Source organism: Pseudonaja textilis, chromosome 12, assembly GCF_049901715.1.
Source record: "Pseudonaja textilis isolate UNSWEBS1 chromosome 12, rPseTex1.2, whole genome shotgun sequence".
Lineage (NCBI taxonomy): Eukaryota > Metazoa > Chordata > Lepidosauria > Squamata > Elapidae > Pseudonaja > Pseudonaja textilis.
The window spans coordinates 6,617,361-6,624,778 of record NC_142001.1 but is presented as its reverse complement, the minus strand read 5'-3'; positions in this window follow the sequence as shown (position 1 = coordinate 6,624,778).

Sequence of the window (7,418 nt, the reverse complement as noted above, 5' to 3'; positions counted from 1 at the left end):
AAAGGCGTGCAAGGAGGCGGGGGGGGCGTTACCGGGTGTCACAATCGAGGCGGGGCCCCTGACGCTCCTATTGGCTGAAGGAGGCGCGCGCTCGCCCGGCGCCCGGGGATTTTTGCTCGGGGAGTGGTCGCTGGCCGGAGAGGGCGTCCCCGACTGGGATCAGGCTCCTTCGCTGGAGTGGTGGCTCTTTGGAACAAGCCGGAATGGACCGGTTAATGGGAGAAGTCGTTGCCGAGCTGGCTAAGGCTGAAATGCATCGGAAGGACAAGAGCAGGTTGCAATGCATCCATCCATCCCTTCGTTGCAATGTCAGTTCAAATGCAAACGCTGAGCTGCTGCACCGAGAGACAAAATTCCTTGCACGTCCAGTTTCGCTTGGCCAATAAAAGAATACTCTCTCCTCTCTTCCAGATACGTAATTGCAAAAATTGACCTTTTAGCGTTTTCCACCTTCTTTCTTGTGTTGGGGCGATGCGGGGTGACCTGACATCCTCATTGCATCCTCCGATGCACTGCCCTTCAAATATGCGTTTGCTCGGTGTGGGGTGTTAAGTCGTTTTTTTCTCTGGACACGAAGGGCATCTATCCGTAAGAATTTTGGGACGTTTTAAAAACGCCAATGGCACTAGAAAGGTGCAAAGAAGCTATGAACTCCACTTCCCTGCAGAGCCCGAGTTTGTAGGCAGCACTTCATTCATGCCTGCTGCAATCCAGGGACTTTTGTAGTCCAAACAAACACAGGGGCCAAAATTTTGCAAAAACAAATTGCAAACACTTTGGGGTGAGGGGCAGAAAAACACAGGGAATAACAAACATATTAACCCTTGCACCCTTCCCCCCAAAAAAACTTCCAAGGAAAAAAATTGTTCTGCTGCCCAAAGGCATATGACCTCGGTTTGCACCATCCCATGTCAACCCAGTGTTGGTTCCCAAATCACTAAATGTGCCTCTTTAAACACACACACACACACACACACCCTAGGCCAAGGGGATATTAAAAAAAAAGACATCTTTTGCTTCTTTTTGGAACCCTTGCTTCCCGTTCTTCTTGTATATTTATGAGACCGTTTCCCATTCTCTAATTTTAAAGACCCAGCTCTTGGGAAAAGGCTTCTAAATGCTGGGAAAGGAGGAAGAAAAAGATGATGACAGCAACAAGGTGGAGGGACTCGGCTGCAGCATTGAGGGAAGGGACCGACTGGCTTGGAAGGGTCGATCTGTTTTCTAAAGCACCTGAAGGCCGGGCAAGAAGTCATGCCTGGAAACTGAACAGAGAGAAGCAACCTAAAACCAAGGGGAAACTTCTGATTGTGAGAACGATCAGCCAGTGGGACGGCTTGCCTCCAAGAATGTATAAGGGTCTTCTTCCACATTGGAGGCTTTTAAGAAGGGACTGGACAATCATTTGTCTAAAAGGGTATAGGTTCTCCCCCTTGAGCAGAGGGCTGGGTTAGAAGATCTCCAAGGTCCCTTCCAATTCTGTATTCAGATTAGGGACAGATCATTGTGGAGAAAATTGCTAGGACTTGAAAATGACTTGATAAACAGGTCAATTTTAGAATTAAAGGACGTGGATACCTATGCAGCAGTGATGGGAAGCAGAATCTGCTTTGCTTTCCAGGCCCTTTGAAGTAATCTTAATGAGGCATCATCTAGAGTGGTTGGACTACAACTCCCATCACATATAATGTGTAATATGAGACAAACTGCAGGCCATCTAATTTAGCAAAGACTGATGCTAGAATTGCTCAAAAATTACTTTCTGAAAATTAGTTCAAGCCCCACATTAGTTCTTCTTTCCGGACACCGTTGAAGGATTGTTAGGCACAGTCTCTTCCGCTAAAGGTTTACAATATATTAGATTAACATGATTGAATCATCTAAGGAAAGGCATTTTTTTTATTTTTTGAAAAAGCTTTCCTCTTCAACAGCACTGTAGGGACTCAGCAACTGACTAGCTAATGTTTCAGTTGTGCAAAATTAAAAATTATCAAATTGAATACAAAACAGAGCCAAAATACTTTGTGCCAAAGTTTATTTTCCAAAACCTGTTTCTTTAACAAAATGGAGTCTATACAATAGTCTCAACCACTTCTTTGTTTTATATGCTGTCAAGCCAGTTAGCGCCAGAATCTTTGAAGTGTTAACATGGCAAACAAAATATTTCAGAAAAATATTTGGGGGTAGGGGGGTGTTTAAACTGAAAGTTTGTGATGGCTAGATGTGTTCTCCAACACTTTTGCAATCTAACATGAGCTGGACAAAATAAATACTTTGAGAAGTACAAACAGAAAATCACAATATACTTAATTATATTTCAAATGTTGAACAAAAATGTCAACTTAGAAAAACATTTCAAATATGAAAAAATACAAACACTTTTGCAGAAATTCATTAAGCATTTTCAAAATAAAGGTTACATTCCTTCAATAGTGCCTTACTGACACAAAAAACATCTTGGAATTTTAATTGTACTTGGATTTTAGGCTTACAATGACTTCAAATAAGATCTACATACAAGTATCGATCCTGGTAAATAGCAATTTACAACTAAATGGTTCAAGTTGTTTTCACTAGAACTACTGTATGAAGTTCATAATAATTTCAGTTAATGAATGAAAGAAATTGGTGTGAATAACCGTACATTTCTATTATATTCTAGTTGAATATTTTGTTATTTGGCTAGAGATACTCAGACAACATACAATATCTTTATCATCCGTTACCCAAGTAATATTGCAACTACTGCTGGCCTTTGAATTCTAAAAAATATGCATTTTGGAGAACCAAAACAAAAATCTTATGTAAGGTTTTCCACTTACTGCCTTTATACTCAACAGTTGGGTATTTTTTCTGAATATCATTGGCTTCCTATAGGAAAGAGCTGTAGGGTACCAAGGAGACCTCAAATTGCAGGCTTTACTTGCAAAGTATCTTTACCTGTATTTCCAGGTTTGTCACAACCAAAGTAATTGTATTGGTAGTACAGATACATACTTTGTAAAACAATGGCTCACAGGTTAGCTAGAATTACAAGATGGACAATTTGCCACAATTTACCCTGCTTCCACCAATATTGGGTATGTGTGTCATTGGCTCACCAAGTTCACCGATAGAAATGACAGGCAACGTTCTCTCCTTGGCTGTGCCAATCTTCTTTTGCAGGGAGTTTGTCTGGCACCGAGACAAGCACAGAAGGGGTTTTCTACCAGCTGTAGTTGTGAGGTTGATTTAGCTCACTTTTCCTGGCTCTTTAACAAAAAAGGGCCCTACAAACTATAGACACCATGAGAAATATGAGTTGCATTTTATGTGCTTCTAAAAAAGGGGGGGTGGGGGTGTTTAGGGGCAAAGCTGCAACGCTTTCCTAAATACTGCTATTTATACAGGGAACTCTGATGCTTTTGGCAAACTTGGCGGTTTCACAACAGAATCAGTACCTAGCCAATCTTAGCTGAACTAAAAAAAAAAAAACCCCTTAGGATCAGTATTTGGATGTACTAAGTAGAAATTAGAATTAAAATCAGCCAGGCTGTAGATTAGAGAGGAAGTTACACATACAACACGTCCAAATTAGGCAGCCACAAAACACTTCCACAAAGCTATCACAAAATGTCCACTTAATCTTCAGGAGCTAAGACTGACTCAAGGGGTCCTTCATCTTTTGGCACAGATTTTTTTCCCCTTTTGAGCAGGTCTTCTGTGGGGCATGTCTTGCCCTCCTCACTGCATATCAGTATTTTGATCCACACCCTGTTCTACCTGACAACTATTTAAAAATGAAAGTAGGAAATGTGTCCTTGATTATTTCCCTTCGCCCTTCCAACTCTGCTAATCAACCATCTGGATCAGTGTTTCTCAACCATGGCCAACTTTAAGATGTCTAGACTGCAACCCCCAGAATTCCCCAGGCAGTTTTCTGACTGGAAAATTCTGGGAGCTGAAGTCCACACAGGTTACTGTGGTTGAGAAACACTTATTCTAGATAGAGAGGCTCAAACAGAAGTCCACTGCCAGACGCACGCCAAACACCAAACCAGTCCCTGCCTTCCCACGTGAACAGAGTGCTCAACAGCAGCCCCCATCAGTATGAGTAACAGTAAAGGATGCTGAGAAGTAGCATCATCTTGGAAGACTATTCAGAAGCTGCTCACTGCAAGCTTGCTGATGGGCATGTGCTCCACTAATTCAGCCTGGTGAGTTAGATCAAGACTAAACTACTTTCATTGCACTCTTACCCTGTTTGAGTGGGAATCACACTGCAATCCTTCTCAGCGGGATTTAAAAGTCATTACTATAATCTGAGTCCAATTCTACATATGGCCTAAAATCTGCTTTAAAGCTTAGCTAAACTGGAAGAAACACTTGTGGGGAGGAATCGGAGTGACAAAATTGCTGCACTGGCTCAGGGATTCTGGGAGTTGAAGTCCACAGGTCATAAAGGGGCCATAGTTGCCCAGCCCTGCTCTAAACCCTACAACCATTGGATACACAAACACATCCAAAGATTTATCAGTTTTGCAGAATACTACAGAAACATCTGTGAAAGGCTGGGACAAAGGGAGAAGAGAGGCTGCACCAGTTATTACAAATTTAAAATGAGTGTCAGACACCCTTAGAGAAAATTGAATGACACAATACATTTTTCAATCGGTACCTGACAATCAAGAAGTCAGAGTACACCAGAATCAGATGCAACCTTTCTATTTCTAAACATTTTCTAGAAACTGCAGTGAAAACATGTAGTTTCTCTAACTCAAAAATATAATCTTTAGAATGGAAATAAGCAAGCAGTACACAAAGCATTTCAGCATTATCCACAAAATGTAGACTACTTGAGGAAAAAAGGATTCTCTTTCATTACAAATAAAAGCACTGATCCACAGTGCATTCTACTTAAAAGCTGATATCCCAACAAATTCTCAAACCACACCTGAAAAAAAGAGCAAAACAAACCAAAAAAGCAAAACAAAATCAGATTCTGTACACCCTGTATTCAATTTTAAAGATAATATTTCAACACACACACCCTCAAATAGTCTTGCCTTAAAAAATGGTACTTATCCTTACTATATACAGAGGACTAAAAATATTTATTGTTCTTTGTAAAATGTATTATTTAGAAAGAGGAACCTTCAATTCGGAACAGACTTTTTCAAGTATGACAAAATCTAACTTTCCCATTTAGGGCCAGCAATGGGATGAGAAGGACAGTCTGACTGGGATGCCAACATGCCAGAGGCCAATCAGGAGACACAGACAGGGCTTTGCTCCAAAATGTTAGTACTGGGCAAATGTCAGTATTGAAACCAGCTGCAAGGATGTTTCTCTACACCAAGTTGATTTCTAGCATCAAAGAACAACTGTTGGGGAAGCGGGCAAAGGTATTTAGAAGATGGCCCAGGGAGACGGGAGGGAAGGCCACTTCATTTCTGGATGCCATTTTAAGGCTGACTATAAGACCATATACATGCCCACCATCCTATGAGAGGTATTGCCACTGTGCATGGTACACACTAGGGTGCTCAGCAGCATTTTCTAGAATCTCACTCAACTTCCTAAAAGCCAGGCAGCAGCCCAACTGTCCCCAGCTCTGCCTAACAGCTTAACATGGAGCTGCCTCTGTGGAAAGGTTCCAAACAAGCATCCGGCCATCTTCAGATCCATCCTGCTTCTCTTGGAAAAAATCAAAACCCAAATGTTTTGTTAGTATTGTAAGGGGGAAACAAGAAATGACGTTGACATACAAAACCTTATTAATGTGTGTATGTGCAATACAGAGACCTCCTTTTCTTTTGACAAACATCATCTCTGAATATCTGCAGTTCATTTTGTTCTGCTATCTTAATTTTGGCAAATCATAAAAGCAGTATTGACAGCTAAACCCAGGACGTCCCAATTTCAAATGGAGATTACTTGCAAACAAGTCCTGCTGGACTTAACTGGGCTGATTTCCCAGTAAATAATAATAGGTGGCAGAAAACAGGCACATTCATCTTAATTTGGGTTGGTTTTTCTTTTTTCTTTAAATAGAAACTTTAAATTCATCACTGATCTAAAAAGAACATTGTAATGGGAAGCATCCTCTCTTATAGCAAACATTTGAGAAGTAGAAACATTTGCAGTAAAAATGTTAATGGGTGAAATATTACATTCATTACATTACTATTCTTTAGCATCACCAGTATATTTACAAGTACGTGTTCAATACTGGATAGGCAAATGCCAATTTTGAACATGATTTTTCTCCTTAAATTTATTATTATTTTTATATACTTCATTACTGTGGAGCACACAGGAACACAAAGATGGAACTTCCTAGTCCCTCTTTAAAGCAGCGGCGTCTTTTCCTGAGGCCTGAGCAAGAGCCACCACACAAACCTGCAAACTCAAGTGCTCTACCGAGTTGCAGCCAGGGGTTGCATTTGTGCACCGAAGCACCTACTGGGATTTATTCCCGAAGGTCTGTACAGCCCTAATGATAACCTAAGGCATATGAAATCAGGTGTGTTACAGTTCATGTGCTGAAGTCTCAGACTGGAGTGTTCCTGGATTTAGCTGGGATACAGTTGATAGATAACATTCTGGGAAGTTCACCTTGATCTATAAATAAATATATAAAATCAGGGAGAGGGGACTGTTTTAAGTATGCACAACATATACACTTACTGTCCAACGTGTCAAGACCATTTAACTATAACAACACTAAAATCACTGTAAACAACCTTTAGCCAACTGGAAGTTGAAAATGGTACAGTTGCCTGTACAATGGTAATTTCTGGCATGAAGACAGAAAATTCCAACTGTGGCAGGTGCAAAAACACTTGCAATAAAATTAACATAGACCACTTACTCAGGTCTGTTTTTTTTTTTAAAAAAAGATCTTGCAATCTTGCAGCAAGAAATTGTAATGCTGCACCCACCATCAGGAAGACAGGAAGATTCCAATTTTTCTATGCAGAAACTGTTCTATAAACACAATTCCTGTCCTGCAGAGTCAGCTCTTCAGTGCAGTCGTAAGTACTACCACCCAGGCCCTGGTGCTCTGATGCCAATTTTATCACTCTCCTCTCTTATGCCAGTCTATTGGGAGGGACCAATTTTGGGACACAGTGGCTGGTCAGGAGATAACAGACAACTTTCACCTTGTCTAATTAAAGGTCTGGTAACTAAGCAATATTATTTAAACATCACCCAGATAACTACATACTAAAGATTACTTCCAATTTCAAAGCTAATATTTACAGCTGATACACAGCTAGGGACAGCTGAGGTTCGGAAACCACTGCTTGACAGAATAAAAGCAAAACTGCTTACTGTCTAAAATCAGCTAAAATATAATCACATCCAGGATTTGGATATGATAAAAATAGAAGCCTCAAATTAAACCTGTTAAAGATGGGATGAAATCCTGATAG